General features: G+C 41.8%; 1 long non-coding RNA gene across 3 annotated transcripts in view; it reads left to right on the top strand.

The window, feature by feature from the left end:
* LOC120408925 overlaps positions 1-21,001 on the top strand; it is a 93,284-nt gene that overhangs the window by 49,496 nt on the left and 22,787 nt on the right. Inside the window, exon 3 of one of the 3 annotated variants that reach the window (XR_005601016.1) lies at positions 11,701-11,793. The exons of the other annotated variants lie outside the window; for them this stretch is intronic. This is a non-coding gene — a long non-coding RNA (uncharacterized LOC120408925). Of the gene's footprint in view, positions 1-11,700; positions 11,794-21,001 lie in introns of those variants that run through there. 3 annotated transcript variants of the gene reach the window in all.

Genomic DNA, 21,001 nt, shown 5'->3' with positions numbered 1-21,001 from the left:
CCGGGTTCACCCACATACTTGTTATTGTGATGTTTAGTGCACTGGATGAAGTACACCACATGATGTGATAGGCTCATGTAGACCCTGGGCTCTTGAAAGGTGGATTATGGGGAGTGTTCATCACTGTAGCAGTGGAGATATGTCTACAGGTTTCTGTTGGTGTGTCTGCTTGGTGGATATCACCAGTATACATAAAGTTTATCAAAGAGCAATATGTACAGATGTTCTAATAAAAAATCTGCTATTCAGACAAATTCTAACCTGGAACCTAAAACTGTCACCCCTCAGTAGTTTTTTTACTACTAATTTCCAGCGAGAATTTTTCACTAGATGTGTTGTTAAAACAACAGTGGGGATGAGGCAATGTAGCTCATTTAAGGCCTAATCCTGGAGAGGATGAGAGATCTTTTAGAGGTGCTTCAAACAGGAGTTTAGGGTGCTCAGCAGTTTGCAAGATTTTGCCCTAAATTGCATGATCTAAAAAAATACGGTACTGTACATAACCAACACAACCAAACATTAAGCAGCACCACATGAGTTCTCTTAATTATGAGCTGTCATATTGAGATGAAATTGGGCATTAAATTAAGGTTAAAGCGAGATGAAATTGTGACCTGAGGTGCAGTAAAGGCACACTAAGCTTTCAAATATAAAGCCATTATTTAGAGAATAAAATTAAGGACCTGCATTACCTATATTCTAGTTTAGTGTTTCTTCTTCTTGTGGTCCATAAGGAAAAAGTAAAAGTCTATGCAGTCTGTATTTTCTCCCTTATTTTGGAGGATCCTAAGAACTGAATTTGATCAGTTGTTTCTCAGTGTACTGTCTTTTACTGTGGTTTGTGTCCTAGATTTCAAATACACCATTTCAGTTAGCTATCGGAGCTAGTTCTTGTTATAATCTATGGGGGAAAACTCCTTCCCATTTTCTTGATGTTGTATGTCTTGTTCTCTTCTCTTTCTTTGCTCCCCATGTTCTTAGCTCTGTCTTCCACATTTCCCCCTGTATTTTTTTTGTTTCTCTTCTCACCTGCTGAAATTTTCAAAGGTGCTTTAGTCAAATTAAGGCAAAATTTGGACATGTTCTCCCATATGACGTGGCTGCCTTGAGCTGCATCAGTGACCCAGTCTGGTTCTTAAGCTGGCATACATAGCTCCTGCAGGACCATCCCTGTGCAAGTGTGATCCTCGAGGGCTCTATAAGCTCTTCTACAGATTCCCCGCAAACATTTAATATCAGTGCAAGGGGACTGGCCTCACACATAGTGGCAGGACTGGGAAAAGCAAAGGTATGCTGGGAGCAATTCATCCATAGCTGATTTTGCCCCCTTATATTTTCTGCTCCGCCTTGATGAGAATTGTACTTGTGTGAAATGCTTTAAAAATGAATTTAATTCTCATAACTCCCCTGTGAAATATGGCTGGCAAGTGACTTTTATCCACAAATACAAAGTTTGTTTTTATCTACCCAGATGTACAGACACTCTTTCCCCAACCTATGTAATTTTTTAAACATTAGCTTTAATAAAATTTTAAAATCTGATACTGAACCATTGCAGAGGGGTTCAGTAACTTACCCAAGGCAAAGAGCGAGTCACTGTTTGAACTAGAAGTAGAACTTACAAGTTCCTGGCTCTCAGTCCACTAAACCATGCTACCTCTTTAATCAGTTCTATGTTTTACTCTATTAAGCACTTTCTTCCTTCTCCATTTCTTATTCATAAGGCTAATCTTTTACTGAATGTTTTAAATTAATTCTTCAGTTCTAAGGAAAGATGAATACACAATATAAGGCTGTGGTATATTTCAAACTCTAAGCAAATATTAAATAAAAGCTTTACAGCTAAACAATTCAATCAAGGAGCAAATTCAGACTTCTTATAACAATTGAGTGGATTGTCTCTGCAAACAAATCAAATTCCTTTAATGTAGCAAAAGAAATGCCAAAACTAGGCTAACTTAAACAGTCCCAGACACAGGGTCATTGATTAAGGAGTCTGTGAGGAGAGCTGCATTCAGATCAGAAGTCCATACAGAGGATGGTGGCAAACAAGAAGAACGTCATATAAATGGGCATTAGCCATAGGTGGTATATTACTGTAAGTACAAGTCATTTAGGGAGACTAGATAACACATCAGTTGCAGATTTGGAAAATGTATGGGAGTTTGATAAGAAAAGTTAAGTATCCCTATATTTAGCAACATCCGAAAAGGTTCTATAAACCTGGAGACCAAAGCATTCCACTTTAAAACCATCCAGAGGATCTACTGGGTTCCAAAGCTTAACCGAATGCTGGCTTTATCACTATGATATGGGAATGTTTGTTCAACTGCTGTGGGTTATTCCAGATTCAGGTTAGTTGAGGCAAGTACTGAGCCTGGGCTGATCTACACTTTGGCAACATTGGTTTATGCAAGATGGACGTTAGAGCAGGACTGGCCCACTTGCTCCAGAATGGAAGTGGTAATGAATGAGTTTTCCTTTTTTCTTTGGCTACATTGCTTGTTTTTTCACTGACTCTAAATGTGCCTGCTCCATTTTTCATCCAGCTATTGTGCAGTGTGCTGCGTACATTACCTTGTTCATGTCTTGTATCTGTAGACTGCCAGAGGTTAAATTTTTACTTTTTCCCTTAAGATTGAATTGCATTTTGTTTTCATAGAGGTTTTCAAGGTTAAATGCTCCCCTTTCTTCTTGCCATTTCTAGACTCATAAAGTTTTCCCTTGCATCTGCAAATTTTGCCACTTTTACCCCATAATGTTTGGGAGAATCTGTGGCATTTCACCTTAGTGGAATGGCATGAGGATTTTTTCCTGGTAATGGTATATCTTGTTTTTTCCCCTTTCTTTGTTGAAACAGGGTAATGTGCAATACCTTTTGCAGCTCCTCCCTCAACCCCCCACAGATCAAAGCTGGGAGGTAGTGCTGTTTAGCATGTAAATAAAGTACCACTTTTCCCCAGTACATAGCTCTGTCTGGCATTATATGCCAGGAACTCTCATCTACACAATGATGAATTCAAGTCCTGCATTGTTTCTTTTCTTTCACAGTAGTAAAGGTGAGCCCTCTGTAATTAGTTTTTTTTCCCTCCCTCCCTCCTTTTTTAACTTCATCTTTACTAGTTATACTTAGTGCTCAGCATTTCACATCAATCAGGTCAAAATCCAAAGGTAGCCGATTGGCATCCATTTAATATTACTGGTTCCTATCATCCCGCCCCACATAAAATAAGCATGTTCTTGAGCTGACGGTAAATGAAGGATGTTGTGTTCCAGATACATTTGGAAAGAAGTGCCTAGAGTTCACTATTCTGGCCAGAGGAGTGGGGCACATGCTTTTTGCATTTTAATTTGAAATTCAGTGAATATTTTGAATGCCACAGCATGTCTATAATGTTATTTAAAGGATCTTGTGCATTCAGGCATATGATGATTGACATTGGCTGTAACTTGATGCAATGTTGCCTGTTGTAATTCTTTTTTGGTGCAGTGTTATCTTTGATCACTTCCTATTCACTGGAAAAATCCCACAATTGCAATCCCACATGATGTTTCAGGGAGAAGATGCCAAGTACTCTATGGTACATAGCTATTCAAGGCACTTTGTCCACCCTCAGGCTGCTCATTAAAGTGATGGCAGTTTCTATTTTAATGAATAAAGAAGAGTGCAAATTCCCCACTTCATTCATGGACCTTGAATAGTAAAGAGGAATGTTTTGTTTTGTTTTTTCCCTATTCCCTACTTCTTTGTTTTCTTGGAAATTGTGTAAACTTCTTCAGAACTATAGCCATCACTGCATGTGCATGCAAAGAATGTCCCAGTTACATTTTTTTGAGTCTAGGGTAGGTGTTATTTAAAAGTCCACTCAATCTCCCCAGATCTCATTAAAATGCATAACAGAATATATTACCTGGGGGGCGAGGGAGAGAGAATTCACTATTTTTCTTCTCTATTCCTCCCTCCCCAATGGACTGTATTGAGACAAAATGTCATTCCTTACAAAAACAGCATTTTGCACTTAGTGACTTCCACTTAAAAGTCAGGATTTGCTCACTGTTTCCCAGCTGGGGTATTGGAGAAACTACGGGAAGAAACTGTAGTAGGAATATAGCACTTTAAAGTTAAGCATGTGCTGACGTGCTTTCTTGAATCTGGTCCTAAATGCCTACAGTCAATGCTGTGGGGTAGAATGCAGGGTCTCTTGCTCTCATATGACCTCTTCTCTGATCAGACTGCTATCCAAAGGAGAATGCAATGAACTCTACCTGTTGTACACAGATGCTACCTGTAGTCCGGTCAGAGGGCAACGACATAAGAATTTCTTTTCTCCGATGGGCAGAGTTAGTACAGGGAGATTGGGAATAAATCCAGTCTTTAAATCAATCTTTGCTGGCAGCATTGAGAGTTGCCACTAGACTTGTTTGTCCAGTGGGTTAAGATTTATATGTATTGCATGCTGTGCTCTTGTTCACAGTTACTTCATTGTCTATGATGGCAGAAAAAATGTGTAGTAGGAAATGTTACCTAGATACCATGGTGATGGAGCTACTACTACTGCTAGTGATTAATGAGTACAGGTTTAGCATGATGAGCCTTAGCTGCTTTGGCTTGGGATTTTGATTAGGGGTTTTAGGGCCCACCTCTAGATTGTGACTAGTGGATAAAGTAGCAAGAGCAGAAATGCTGTTCCCTGTCCCAAAGACAGAGGCAGAGTAATGTCACTGTGCAAGGAGTGGTCTAACCCTTCTGCAGGCCCTAGCACCAAGGCCAGGCAAAAATATCTACAAAAATCCACATGCTCTGAAGGGGCTTTCTCCTTAGTTGAGAGAGGTGAGTTCCTTTGCTTGGTACCTATGATTTCTATTCAAATGTATGAAACCAAGTAACTGCATACAGTTTTATCTTGCCAAGGAAAAACTGAGACACATATTCAAACCTAAAACATTTCAGTATTTCATAATTACATATTGCTTCCAAGAGAGTGGGGAATTAGTTGAACATTAATTCTATGTGTGTATGTTCTCTCAAAGCCCGTCCCAAAGCATGCAAACATTGGGGGGTTGAAACATTTAATCACTTAGTAAACAACTCTCAATGGGATTGCCGTTTAGTTATTGTCTTAATTGATTTTCTACATTGAAAATACAGTGAGCGTGGATCCAGACAGGAAAAAGTCTACATCTTTACAGCTAAATAAAAGCACGTCTTCCCTCCTTCTGAAACTTCCCTGCCTCCTTAGAAGCTGTCTGCGTGTGTACTTCCTCCTTTCCCTCCCTTGTTCATGCATATTTGAATGACTTTTTTTTACCAAACCTATTGGTATGGCATTTGCACTCCTAAAAGGCATTACATGTAACTGCCTGCATTATATAGCATAAACAGTTCCCTTCCTTCTGCTGTGCCACCCTAAATGAAAATTCTCCAGTAACAAGCATGTCCTGGGGAGGGAATCCTAGTTATGGGGAAGAGGCCGTTAAAAAAGCTAATGCTGTTTTAGGATGCATCAGGCCAGGTATTTCCAGCAAAGATAAGGAGGTGTTAGTACCATTATACAAGGCACTGGTGAGACCTCATCTGGAATACTGTGTGCAGTTCTGGTCTCCCATGTTTAAGAAGGATGAATTCAAACTGGAACAGGTTCAGAGACGGGCTACTAGGATGATCCGAGGAATGGAAAACCTGACTTATGAAAGGAGACTCAAAGAGCTTAGCTTGTTTAGCCTAACCAAAAGAAGGTTGAGGGGGGATATGATTGCTCTTTATAAATATATCAGAGGGATAAATATTAGGAAGGGAGAGGAATTATTTAAGCTCAGTACCAATGTGGACATAAGAACAAATGGATATAAACTGGACACTAGGAAGTTTAGACTTGAAATTAGATGAAGGTTTCTAACCATTGGAGGAGTGAAGTTCTGGAACAGCCTTCCAAGGGGAGTAGTGGGGGCAAAAGACATATCTGGCTTTAAGACTAAGCTTGATAAGTTTATGGAGGGGATGGTATGATGGGATAGCCTAATTTTGGCAATTAATTTGGCAACTGATCTTGGATTATCAGCAGATAAGTATGCCCAGTGGTCTGTGATGGGATGGGATCTGAGTTACTACAGAGAATTCTTTCCTGGGTGCTGGCTGGTGAGTCTTGCCCACATGCTCAGGGTTTAACTGATCGCCATATTTGGGGTTGGGAAGGAATTTTCCTCCGGGGCAGATTGGCAGAGGCTCTAGAGGTTTTTCACCTTCCTCTGCAGCATGGGCCACAGGTCACTTGCTGGAGGATTCTCTGCAGCTTCAAGTCTTCAAACACAATTTGAGGACTTCAGTAAGTCAGACATAGGTTAGAGGTTTGTTATAGAAGTGAATGGGTGAGATTCTGTGGCCTGCATTGTGCAGGAGGTCAGACTAGATGATCATAATGGTCCCTTCTGACCTTAAAGTCTATGAGGTAATAGTAATGGGGGATTCAGATCACTAGAAATATAGATGGTTTGGTTTGTAATGACTGAGAGAACCTCATGGTGAATTGCGTGCTGGGTGTGAAGGTTGCGGATCTCTCAAGACATCTAGACAGACTTATGTGCAGTGCTTGGGACTAGCCAGTCAGTGGTCGTGGTACACGTAGGTACCAGTGACATAAGAAAAGATAGAAGAGTGGTTGGACTGGAAGGCCAAATTTAGGCTGCTAAGTAAGAAATTAAAATCCAGGACCTTACTGGTAGCATTCTCTGAAGTGCTTCCAGTTCCAAGCGCCAGTTAGGCAGAACTGCAGGGTCTCAACACATGTGTGAGATGATGGTGCAGGGAGGAGGGTTTTAGATTTATTAGGAACTGGGAAACCTTTGGGGAAAGGAGGAGTCTATACAGGAAGACTAGGCTCCACCTAAACCAAAACAGAACCAGATTGCTGGCACATAAACTTAAAAAAGCCGTAGAGCAATGTTTAAACTACGGGCTGGGGGAAAACCAACAGGAGTGAAGAGCACAGGGTCAGACAGAGACATTCCATGGGGGAGGATCTATTAACTGGGATGCTCTATATCCTAGCAAAGAAAAAAGGATAGAAGCTGATAAAGTACAGATAAGAACTGAAGAGAAACAGTCAAACAGTACCCAGAAGCCACCTACTACAGGACAGGCCTAAAAAAGAAAATAACAGAACACCACTAGCCATCACCTACAGCCCCCAACTAAAACCTCTCCAGCGCATCATCAAAGATTTACAACCTATCCTTAAAGATGATCCCTCACTCTCACAGATCTTGGGAGACAGGCCAGTCCTCGCTTATAGACAGCCTCCCAACCTGAAGCAAATACTCACCAGCAACCGCACACCATACAACATAAACACTAACCCAGGAACCTATCCTTGCAATAAAGCCCGATGCCAGCTCTGTCCACATATACATTCAAGTGACCCCCTCACAGGACCTAATCAAATCAGACACACCATCAGGGGCTCGGCACCTGCACATCTACCAACGTGATATATGCCATCATGTGCCAGCAATGCCCCTCTGCCATGTACATTGGCCAAACCGACAGTCTCTACGCAAAGTATAAATGGACACAAATCTGACATCAGGAATCATAACATTCAAAAACCAGTGGGAGAACACTTCAACCTTTCTAACCACTCAGTGACAGACTTGAAGGTGGCAATTTTGCAACAAAAAAACTTCAAAAACAGACTCCAAAGAGAGACTGCTGAACTTGAATTAATATGCAAACTAGATACAATTAACTGTGGTTTAAACAAAGACTGGGACTGGTTGGGTCATTACACCAATTGAATCTATTTCCCTATGTTAAGTTCTCCTCACACCTTCTATGGGCCATCTTAATTATCACTTCAAAAAGTTTTTTTTTTTTCCTCCTGCTAACGATAGCTCATCTCAATTGATTAGACTCTGCCTGTTGGTATGCATACTTCCACCTTTTCATGTTCTCTGTATGTATAAATATCTCCTGTCTGTGTGTTCCATTCTATGCATCCGAAGAAGTGAGCTTTAGCTCACGAAAGCTCATGCTAAAATAAATTTGTTAGTCTTTAAGGTGCCACAAGTACTCCTGTTTTTTTTGCGGATACAGACTAACACGGCTGCTACTCTGAAACCAGTCAAATTAAAGTGTCCCATTCAATTACATCACACGAAGTCAGACAATTAAAAAGTGACAAGTTACAAGTGCTTGGATATAAATGCTAGAAATCTAAATAGTAAGATGGGTGAACTTGAGAGCCCAGTGTTAAATGAGGATATTGATATAATAGGCATCACAAAAACTTGGTAAAACATTGATAGTCAATGGGACGCTGTAAAACGAGGTTACAAAATATATAGGAATGACAAAATGGGTCATGCTGGCAGGGGAGTGGTATTTATATGTGAAAGAAAGCATAGGGTCAAATATAGTAAAAATCTTAAATGAATCATCTGTATCATAGAATCTCTATGGGTAGAAATTCCATGCTTGAATAATAAGAATATAGCAGTCGGAATATATACTGACCACCTGACTCTGATGGTGATGTGCTCAGAGCCCATCACCATGATGTGCCCTGAGCACATCATCATCACCATCCTGGTCAGAGGCTATAAAGATAGGCTTTTAAAGAGGCTATAAAATATAAAATTTAATAGTGGGGAATTTCAATTATCCCCATATTGACTGGGTACATGTCACATCAGGATGGGATGCAGAAATAAAATTTCTAGACACAATCAATGACTGCTTCTTGGAGCAGCTAGTCCTAGAACCCACCAGGGGAGAGGTAATTCTTGATTTAGTCCTAAGTGGACCACAGGATCTGGTTCAAGAAGTTAATAAAGCTGAACTGCTCAGTAATAGTGACCCTAATGCAATTACTTTTAACATCCTTGTAGGTGAGGAAAAACCAAAGAAGCTCATCACAGTGGTATTTAATTTCAGAAAGCAGAACTACACAAAAATTAGGACTCTAGTTAAATGGAAATTAAAGGAACAGTTACATGAGTGAAATGCCTGCAAGCTGCATGGAAACTCATTAAAAACATGGTAATAGAGGCTCAGGTTAAATGTATACTCCAAAGTACAAAGAATAGTAAGAGGACCACACTCAAAAATGCCACCATGGCTAAGCAGAATAAAAAAAGTGGTTAGAGGCAAAAAGGCATCCTTTTAAAAATTGGAAGTCAAATCCTACTGAGGAAAGTAGAAAGGAGCATAAACTCTGGCAAGTCATGTATAAAAATAAAATTAGGCAGGTCAAAAAAAGAATTTGAAGAGCAACTAGCAAAAGACTCAAAAACTAAGCACAGTTGTCTTTTTTAAAGTACATCAGAAACAGGAAGCCTGCCAAACAATCAGTGGGGCCAGTGGATGATCAAGGTGCTAAAGGAGCACTTAAGGAAGACCGGGACATTGCAGAGAAGCTAAATGAATTATTTGCATCAATCTTCATTGCAGTGACTCTGAGGGAGATTCCCACACCTGTTCTTTTTAGGTGACAAATCTGAGGAACTGTCCCAGATTGAGGTGTCAGTAGAGGAGGTTTTGGAACAAATAGAAAAATTAAACAGTAATAAGTTACCAGGGCCAGATGGTATTCACCCAAGAATTCTGAAGGAACTCAAATATGAAACTTCAGAACTACTAACAGCGTAATACAAGCTACCACTTAAATCAACTTCTGTACCTGATGACTGGAGGATAGCCAATGTGATGCCAATTTTTAAAAAGGGCTCCAGAGGCACTCCTGGCAATTACAGGCCAGTAAGCTTGACTTCAGTACCAGGCAAATTGGATGAAACTATAATAAAGAACAGAATTATCAGACACACAGATGAACACAGTTTGTTGGGGAAGAGGCAACACATCACTTTTGCAAAGGGAAATCATGCCTCACCAATCTCTTAGAATTCTTTGAGGGGGTCAACAAACATGTAGACCAGGGTGTTCCAATGGATACAGTGTACTTGGACTTTCAAAAAGCCTTTGACGAGGTCCCTCACCAGAGGCTCTTAATCAAAATAAATAGTCATGGGGTAAGAGAGAAGTATCAGTAACTGGTTAAAAGACCAGCGAAAAGGGCAGGGATAAATGGTCAGTTTTTGGAATGGAGAGAAGTAAATAGTGGTGTTCCCCAGGGATCTGTACTGGGACGAGTACTGTTCAATAAATTCATAAATGATCTGGGTAAAAGTGGCAAAATTTGCAGATAATACAAAATTCCCATGATAGCTAAATCCAAAGCAGACACTGAAGAGTTACGAAGGGATCTCACAAAACTAGGTGCTTGGGCAACAAAATGGCAGATGAAGTTCGATGTTGATAATTGCATAGTAATGCTTATTGGAAAACATAATCCCAAATATACATACAAAATTATGTGGTCTAAATTATCTGTTACCACTCAAGAGCTGGGAGTCATTGTGGATAGTTCTCTGAAAACATCTGCCCAATGTGCAGCGGTAATAAAAAAAAAAAAAAAAAAAAAGCTAACAATGTTAGGAACCATTAGGAAAGGGATAGATAATAACACAGTAAATATCATAATGCCATTTACTGTAGGAGCATTAGGTTTTCTGTTCTTTTCAAAGCTCACTGCAACCTTGGCCTGATGTCTTTGTTGTAAGCGGAAAATATGACTAAATAGCAACTTGGTAGTAAGATTTCTGTTGCAGAACAGCATGTCTGCATCACCATCAAGACATGTGATTCCTTTCAGTAGGTACCCTTCTTTGTTCTGTAGCTTTGTAACATCTTTTCCCCAAATACTGAGCGCGCGCTCTCTCTCTAGTCACCCACGCCCCCATATGACTCTTACTTTCCGCTCACGACCATTCACCTTTACTATTACCAGTTATTCCCCCCACATTAGATCACCACAACAGCAGTCATGGTATTTCTTGTAAGTTGTGTTGGTTAGCATTTTCTTTTATCCTTGGTGATGTAGGCTGTTGTGCACCTAGATTTGCAGAGCAGCTATAATGTCATTTAGCTTGGCTCCTTATCTTTTCATCTACTCAAGACTATAATTCTAGGTCTAAATGTGTTGGTTCCTGCTATATTTTAATATGCCTTATTTTAAAAAACCCTGTGAACTTAGAGTTCATGAAAGATGCTGGGTTGACAGCCCTGGAGAGTATAGTTTCTATATGCTTCCCCACCAACATATCTCAATCCTGACCTGAAGAGTCGGGGGTAGAGGATACTTCATGCTATTCTGTCCGTGTTCTCTCTTGTGAGATGGCTAGCAAGCATGCCAACTGCACTGACTGTTTTTGTGAGAGTGGTACTTTGTCCACTAAGAATAGGACAGTGATCGCTACTTTAATGACTGAAGTATCATTGGATGGTAATAAATTCTAATCATTACTGATCTAAGGCCAAATTTACTACTGATGTAATAAGGCACATGTTCTGGAGATATACAACTGACATCAAGTAATTCTTTCAAAAGCTCCTAAGTGACTTAGGTCTCATTGAAAGTAAATAGGACTTAGTGACTTATGCTCTTAAGGTACCTTTTTTTTTTTTTTTTTAGTTTACTAGTGCTTACTTGCACCACAGTGAATATACCTCCTGGTCTGGATTTGAATTGGCAACAGAGAAGTAAAAGCCACCATATCCCACCATGACCCATCTAAGGCAGACAGTCTCTTCTAATGTTCATTTAAGTTTCTACTCTGAAATGTGACTGCTTTTTTTTTTTTAAATAGACTGCTGAGTTGACAAATAAGAATTTTCCCCAGCTGTTACCGCTGCAACCTTAACCTGGAATATGAAGGTCATTTTGTGTTCTTTCACATCACCATGAACAAAGATTTTGCATTAGGAACATAATTAACAATACTGTTGATACCCACATGTTGGAATATTCCCACTTGCTCTCCTGAAGCTGTGTTGACCCTACAGAACTAAAAGGAGTAGAAAGTAGTAAAAAAACAACAAGAAACCCACCATGTATTTAGGTACCAGTCCTGTAAAAGCTTACCTCTGGAGCGATCGATCCAGCAGGGGTCGATTTATCGCGTCTAGTGAAGATGCGATAAATCGACCGCCGAGTCCTATCCCATCGACTCCGGTACTTCACCGGAGTGAGAAGTGTAGGCAGAGTCGATGGGGGAGTGTCAGCAATCGACCTACCGCAGTGAAGATCTAAGTCAGGGCCGGCGCTTCCATTAGGCGACCCTAGGCGGTCGCCTTGGGCGCCAGGATTCGGGGGGTGGCATTTTGTGCGCTTCCCATGGTGTGCATGGGAGCTTCTGGTTCCGCTCCTGTTGCGCTGCCGAAGAAGGACCTTCTGCCGACGTGTCGCGGAAAACAGTGGCAGGCAATTGAGCAGCTCAATTGCCTGCCACTGTTTTCCGCGGTATTTCGGCGGAGGGTCCTTCATCGGCAGCATGATGGGAGTGGAACGGAAGCTCTCGTGCGCCCCGTGGGGAGCGCACAAAATGCCGCCCCCCAAATTCTGCCTAGGGCGCTTCCTGATCTAAGTACATCGACTTCAGCTATGCTATTCATGTAGCTGAAGTTGCGTAACTTAGATCGATTCCCCCCAGTGTAGATCAGGCCTTATACACTGTGAGTACAGGTTAGTCGCATCTTGGTGCATTTAACATGCGCGATTTCAGCTTTACGCGGTCGGCAAAAACAAGAAAAAAACAAAAAAAAAGAGAAAAATAACAATTTAAAGACTGTTTTTGTAGTGCGGGTGATTCCGCCTGCCATTACACTCAATGTAATTTTGACTATACGTGACTTTTGCTTTACACACTGACTGCGGAACGTAACCCCAGCGTAAGATGAGACAGACCTGTAGTCTGAAAGATTGAGGCTTTAATCAGTAAGGCAAGTAGATATGACCCAGGAAGCAGGTCTTTGGACTAAGACTGTGGCACTTGCCCAAATAGAACTCCACCTTAAGGGCAAAAATATCTCTGTATTGCTTGGATGTGTGGATTTCCTTTCCATAACTGAAGCATGGGAATAATTAGATAGAAAGATACTTAAGCCAGTAAAGAAAATACACTGTATTTTATGATGCTCTCTCTAGGATTCTTGTGTAACATGAGAGAAATTTACATAAACATTGGTAAGTTAGGGATAGAATTACAACCATGTATTTGTTTAAACTGCTCTGTGCTGCTTTCCTCACTTTTTTTTATGGTTCTATTAATGATTTTAAAAATTGTGAGCTTAAGGAGTATTAAAATGTCTTGGCAATGTATTGTTTTTCAATCTTTTTACTGCTGGATTATATATACCTTGTTTCTATTTGATTTTGATTGCTTGCTTGGCCTAGATTCACTGCAAACATTTGGTATGATTGAATAATTTTTAGTTGTGCTTTCTTGCCATGCTTTATGTTTTGCAGCTACAGCATTGCCAGTCAGCACCACAGTCTACAGTCTTTATCCTTTGCTGGATTTTTAAAAGGGTATTTTATTGCCTGTCATTACCATTCATTGTGACTTTATGGACTGTGCTCACTGCTTGCTCACTCTCCTGATGTTTCCTTCTAGCTTCTCTGCCACATATTGTGCCCTCTATTATGCCAGGAGGTTCAGCACTTCTGTTAAAGGTTTTATATCTTTCCTTCTGCAGCCCCCACTTCTTTGGCATGCTTTTGATTTTTCCATTTTATGAGAGTTGCTGGAGTTTGAAGAGGAGAGAATGAACCCTTTAATGTCCAAATGATTTAAATTGTACTGAATGTTTTCAAATATTGTTGCCTGTTTCATAGCATGTAGGTTAATTGAGTTCTAAGCAGGATGGCTTTATGCTGTTTAAGGAGTTCTTTGTTACTTTTCTATCTTTTCTATCTTTTCTATCTCTGGGCTGGGAAAAATTAAAGGTAACTGATTAGTTCAAATACCTCAGTTTGGTGAGGATAAAATGGAACTTGACTCCAGCTAAAACATACCTGAGGATTTTTCATAACCAGACTCTCCCCACCTTGGTCTATCTCTTATATCTCCTTAACTGTGAAAAGTGCTGATGTCTGCCATCTTCCTGATGTGGTATTTCCCTGCTGAAAGCCAAGTTTGCCACCATCCTGAATTCCTTAGCTCAATCAAAACTCCCATTGCATTCTATCACCCAGATTCATACTTGCTATAATTCTATCATCTGTACCAAGACTTCAGCTATGGAACTATTATCATGGGGATGAATTTGACTCATTTGAAAGATCAGGACTGGACCCATAGTTGGTGACAAAGATCGTGTCATTTAGCAGATTAAGGACTTGTCTACAGGAGAAATTTGTGTAATGCCGACAGACCCCAGTTGGCAGTGGGCAGGATCGAACCTGGGGTCTCTGGAGCTTAAAGTATGAGCCTCTACCGCATGAGCTAAAAGCCAACTGGCTGTTAGCTAAGGCTGTAGAGCAGACTCACTCTCTCTCTCTCTAAGTGGTCTTGGTGCCACTAGATGGGACAGAACACCACACCCAGGAGGTGTGTCGGTTACAGTTGCATTGACATAACCTAAGCGGTGAATTTACACCGATATCATTTAAACCAGTGCAAACTCCTGTGTAGCACACATTGGGGACATATTTAAGCTAAACCAATATAAGGGATTGTACTGATTTTGGCTATTGATTTTAAAACAAATTTAAGTTAAACCAGTGCATCTTTCCCATGTAGATAAGACCTAATGTATTACCCAGGCTGAAGACTTACTACTTTGGACTTAAATTTTAATGGGACTACTCCTGTGAGTAAAATTAAGCTTGTGCATAATAAGTCTCTTCTTCAGGATCAGAGCCTGTCTCTATCAAGTTTAAAAAGCAATCTAATAAAACTTCCATTGGTGGTGATTGTGTTATAACTTGATTTTTAAAATTCAGATATCTGCTTCCACAGTATTGCCACTAGATGAAGTTTTCTATATTTTTTAAATACAGTTTTGCTTTAAAATAACATAACTGAAACTCAAGTATCAGAAGGGTAGCCATGTTAGTCTGGATCTGTAAAAGCAGCAAAGAGTCCTGTGGCACCTTATAGACTAACAGACGTATTGGAACATGAGCTTTCACGGGTGAATACCCACTTCGTCGGATGCATCCAATGAAGTGGGTATTCACCCACGAAAGCTCATGCTCCAATACGTCTGTTAGTCTATAAGGTGCCACAGGACTCTTTGCTGCTATAACTGAAACTCACATTCCCAGTGAGGTACAGGTTAGTTTGTCAAAATGGGACCAAGGTTACGAATTCAAGTCTCCTCTTCTTCTCTCCTATCCTGATTATCTGTAACAGCTGTTAACCTGTTATTTTAGTCCCCTTGTGTTGCAAAGATATTTTAAATAGCCCAACTATCCCACTGACTTCAGAGGGGGTTGAGGTTGCTCAGCACCTTCCAGAAGATGCTCAACACCTCAGAGGACTGGGTGTGAAATACTTATTTGTATGAGCCCTTCATTATCTATTCTGCAAATGAAACTGGTTGTAATGTAAATTATAGAATGAATCTTTCTATCGCTTAAGATCCTGCAACTTAAACCTTCTAGTTGCTTATCTACCTTCCGCCACCTCCCTATGGTTTATCCAGTACACTTGGCATTCCTGATTATTCCTTGCATATAAATTTCAATCATACCCAGAGGGTACCTCTATTCTATAATAGGTTGTCTTGTGAACAATTTAGCAAGAGAGCTATTCTGTCCAAACAGTGAGTGAAACATTCCTTAGCAGGCAAAGGAAAACGCTTGGGGGCTCCATGCATATTTCTATTGTAACACTGTAATAAGTCAATCGTATTGAAATTAAAATGGAGCTCAGAGATTTATCTCCCCTTTCAGTCACATGATAATATGGACCTTTCCAAAAAGCTCAAAGCAAAGCATCCCCAGCATGTGCCAAATAATAAGGTCCAGAAAGTTAGGTTGATTGGCTAACCATTTCTACAGTGATTCACAGCAGTCATTAAAATACGCCCTTATCTTAGCAGGATACATTTGCAATGTAGTAATCTTATTGTATTCCAGTTGTCCATTTCTCCGCTGGTCAGGTTATATATACAGTAATACTTGTCTCTTATGACTCCTTAGCAGCTTCTGACCCTATTTCATGCACAACTTGAAGGTTACCACTTTCTGTATTTTAGAAAGGGACTCTGGATCTTGTTGTAATATCTTTTTTGTATCACTGAGGGAGATGCTCCCTGAAGCCATTTTTGGCAGTGCAGTCTGGTATACATGGGAAGTTCTGGACTTATTCTACTTACTATGTTTTTGTGTGTTAACTGGGGAGATCAGCAATGGAAGGCTTCTTGGAAGCAGTGACTTTCCAGGGCTGATTAGAAGAAAAGAAATGGAACTTAATGTACAGAAAGTGAGAGGCTGTTCCTGGTGTAGGAATACTCAGAGGGAGCAGTGAGACGTGATGTGGAGGCGCATAATGAATTATGGAAAATGAGAAAGGCAGGGACAGAACTGAGAGTCTTGAAGGCTGTGTACACTGAGTAAGGTTATGATTTTGTCACCAAAGTAATGGAATCCGTGACTTGCAAAGACTTCCGTGACTTCAGCCCCAGTGGTTGGGAACTGCAGGGTCCTGCCTGTGATGGGTTGGACCCCCCTTTTGGGGTGCCACCAGATGTGCTGAAGTCCCATTGGTCCCACATGTCTCACCAGCCTGGGTGTCACTCACTCTGTGCTGCTGTGACTGGCTCTCAAGCCCCTTTCCCCAACCCCCCCCCCACACACATACGTATGTATGTATGTACGTACGTACGTAGGGACACACCCAACTGTAGAATCACACAGTCTGCGATCAGCTCTCTGTGGGAGGACTCAGCTAGGGGAATGACCAGCACTCCTGTGCACCTACCCTCAGGAGTGTAAACCCAAAATTATCTTATGTGCGATAGAAATCCATATAGCATAAGCTCATGAAATTCGCCCCCTCCCTCAATGTGGAGGGAGATATGCACAGCTCTTTGCATGGCCCCTCCCCCCCAGTTATGAATTGCACAAACTGGGTTTTTGTATAAACAAGAAGTAAGTGTATTAACTATAAAAGGTAAATTTTAAGTGTTTATGAGGGATAGCAAACAGAACAAAGCAGATTACTGGGCAAATAAAGCAAAACACGCAAACTAAGCAAAATACACTAAAGAAACAGGATACAAATAGTAATGTCTCACCCTAAATCTTGTTTTAGGCAGGTTGCAGAGTTTCTGCAGCTCAGAGTTCCAGTTATTTCCCTTCACAGGCTAGACCCCGGACTCAGCCCTTGCCTTTCCCCAGCTTAGTTCCTTTGTCTCTTCAGGTGCTTTCAGCAATGGAGAAGAGCCCTGATTGACTCACTTCCCAGCCTTTAGTAGGATTTACATAAGGCAGGAATCCTTTGTTTCCAGTAGAAAACTACAGCAGTGTCCAAGGTGGGACTCCGTACCAGGTGACATCATATGACGCTGCAGTGTTCCAGGAAGCTTCATCCCAGGAAGCTTCTCAGGAAGGTGGGAAATTAGTATCTTCAAAGTTCTATTGTCCTCCTTAAATGGCCCATTCGGGTGGATTGCCTACTGTCTGGTGGGCATTCCGCAAGAACACACACAGTTGTAATTGTTACACAGTCAATATTCCTATCTTCAGATATAGAAGTGACACATGTATACAGATTGGATAATCACATTCAGCAAATCATAACCTTTCCAATGATGCCTTACATTACCCATCTTCCATAAAATATATCTTAGCTATGCCATATTCATATCATAACAATATTTCTATGAAGAATATGGGGTGAAGCATGTCACTGCCGCCTCCCTCAGTGGGCCCCCAAGCTCCCAGCTGCTGTGGGCTGGTGGGGGGATACGCTGCAGCTCCCCACCTCCAGCTCCCCACTGCCTCTGAGCCCCCGCAGGTGGGGGGAGGGCCGGAGCTCCCAGCCACCCACAGCTGCCCAGCCCCTTCCCATTATATCATGGATATTTTTAGTAAAAGTCATGGACAGGTCACAGGCAATAAAGAAATATTCATGGACACCTGTGACCTGTCCATGACTTGTACTAAAAATATCCATGACAAAACTTTAGTCTTAACTATGAGCCAAATTCAGAGCTGATGTCAGCAGATGCATATGCACTGAAGCCAGTGGTGCCATCCCTGTTTACATCAGCTGAAACTCTGGCCCTGAGTCTTATAAAAGTCTTGAATTATCTCTGACTCTAACGTTCCAAATTCTACAAAGGTAAATAGAATAGCCTTTTTTTTTTTTATAAACATCTAAAAGGGGTACGCTTGCTAACATGCCCTCTTCCCCCCCCCCCCCATTTTAATTCTTTGCTGGTCTTCTTGGTGTCCATTGAAACTTTGCCTCCTTGTGTGGCACCTTTGTTACTTAGAAAAAGTTACTTTAAAATTCCACTAGAAAAGTAACTGAACAAGTGTTTGGCCATCTTTTTTTCTCCAGTATCACTAGCCAGAGCTGCATATAAAAATAATCATATCAGAAACATGAAATAGGATATCTTGAAATCCTATTCCAGGACACTGTAGGCAAGTGCAGTCCTAAGAGCCCTTTATATACACCTGGGAGGCCACCCACAGGCTTTTGCCACCACTGGGAACCCTCAGGAAGGATTGTGCTCACAATATATGGCCAAGTGCCTTTCTTGGAAATGGAAAAAGCTCTGTCTGCCCATGATGTTCATTTTATTACGACCCAAGTTTGCACTTCCATAGCTTCATATCTATTGAATACGAGCAGGAACAGGTAGTGGGAAGAGGGTTTTAGCTGGGGGAGAACTGGAGCTGTCTGGAAGGCCTGGGCTGGGGAAGGGGGCTGCTGAGTCAAGACACTAGGGCATCAACCATTTCTGAAACACCAAGCCAGCAGCTACATAGGGAGCCTGCAACGGGGTGATCTGCCCCTTTCTGGTCTGGCAAGCCTGGAGCCAGTCAACCCTGTTCAATTAGTCTTGCCCTGTTACATCTGCTGCACCGCACCTGAGAGGAGGAAAGCCCCATTGTCCAGTAGTTGGGAGTTGACTGGGAAGGAGAGCAGGCAGGCTGTGCCTACAGAGAGCAAGAAGCCTGGTTGGGAGTCAGGACCTGTCGGAGGACTCTGGCCAGCCTGAGCACTTTGTAGGAAAGTGGGCTTGGTCCAGATTGTTGGGTGGGGGTTGAGACAGGCCACTGTAGCTGGGGCCTGCCTGTAAAGAAAGGGGCTAGAAGCTGACCCTGGTTGGGCTGAAGATTAGTTTTGTGCTTTTGTTGGATTTGTCTAAAGAACTCATTACCCTGGGAGAGGGGGAACAGTCTGTAGCGGCTTAGCCAGTGGGCTAAGTCTGATCTATAGCTGAAGTAAGGGAAGCTGAAGCAGAGATGCTACAGTGCCACACTGTGCCATGAGAGGGTGCATTGGGATGGGGAGTCTTGTACAGAGCCCTTGATACCTCAGTTTAGACACCTCTCATTCAACTCACGCCTCCCCTTCCCCCAACACATGATCCTCTTTTCCCTGGATCCTACTCTTGCCCCTACACTTTCCAGCTCAAATCAGCTGTTTCACTAAACCTTGCTCAACCTATCTGTCCTTCCCATTCTCCTCTCATACCTGTGCCCAGCCGTCTCCCCTCCCCACCCCCGATCCCTGCAATCATTAAAATGTGAAATGGAAGATTTAAAGTTGTGCAAATCTTAATGCATCCTGAACTCTGGAGTCAGTATCTATGCCTCCATAATATTCCATTAGTCTTAGAATAAGCCTTTCCTGAAGTCACTTTTCTGGAAAAAATACTAAATAGCTTAATTTTGATGGGGGACATCACTGTACAAAATTATGGGCCTCAGCTAGTGGAATCCAGGGCAGTAGATATAATCTGTTTCCCCTTTCAATTTGTTGCTATGCAGCTTCAAACAGAGCTAGAAGAATTTTGAAGCTGTGCTTACCAGCACTGTGTAGGTTGTTTGGAACTCCAGAACCCCTTTCCTTGAGTCACCTCAGATTTTGTAGAAAATGTCTCCATCCTGCATTTAACTGGACTAAAGACTATTCTTTTGGGGGATTTTAGAGAGGAGGCTTGAATAAGGCTTACAATGAAAACTCAGAAAACACCCCAGAGCATCCCCTTTGGCTAGGCATAGTGTGGCAGGTGGGAGGTGCCCCACTTGCCTTCAGCTGTTACAAACAAGATCAGGCAGTTTCTTTAATGAAGAACCCCATTCTTCCAAGGGCCTTATTTATTAATAGATGTCATAAACATAGGTAAAGTGTTCTGTTAATCAAGTTCTCTAGAGCCCCTCAGCTCTCCTCTCTGGAGCTGAGTTGGAATTTAGCCAGCTGTAAGGCCTTTACCAGCTTCTCCCTCATTTGGGTCCTTTTTCTTAATTATTCTCCTGGCTTTCAGGCTCTCAAGCTAGCCTTTGCTAGCTCATGTCTCCTGCTGTCACCAACCTCTTGCCTTTGGGTAACCTATCTCCTCTTGTTCCCAGCTTCCTTCAGCTGGGTACCCTTCCTGGGTACTCTCCCACTTTGGAGATTTCAGCAGGGTGCCTTCCCCTGCTGGTATCTGCCCTGTTCTGAGAGAGAGGAAGCAGATTATGCTGGTGGTCTTATCCCTGACTGACTGGGGAAGAGGAGAGCCTAGCCCCACCCACTCTGCCAGGCTCCTAGTCCAAGGTCCTTAAAGAAAAAATGCCTGCCTTTCTGTCAACCACTACTACTTCTTGGGACTTCTTCCTCTCCATGTCTATCCCTCTTTAGATCCTCCAGTATTTCTGTTGGACCTTTCAAATCCTTAAATGGCCATGCCAGATGATGGGGTGGGCTGACTGCTGGGCCCTCCTGCATTTAAGGGCACACAGTCCCATCATTGGTGGCTTAAATAAGATTGACAAACTCCCACCAATTGAATTTCCATTATATTACAGTAATTCTTAGGGGCTGCAACTGAGATAAGAGCCCCATTGTGCTAGGGATTGTTCAAAGGTATATAAGAGACAGTTCTTGCCTGGAAGAACCAACAAGCTAAGTAGATGAGATGAAAGAAGTGTTATGCCCA

Source organism: Mauremys reevesii, linkage group 7, assembly GCF_016161935.1.
Source record: "Mauremys reevesii isolate NIE-2019 linkage group 7, ASM1616193v1, whole genome shotgun sequence".
Taxonomy (NCBI): Eukaryota; Metazoa; Chordata; order Testudines; family Geoemydidae; genus Mauremys; species Mauremys reevesii.
This window is presented reverse-complemented; position numbering and strand designations above follow the sequence as displayed.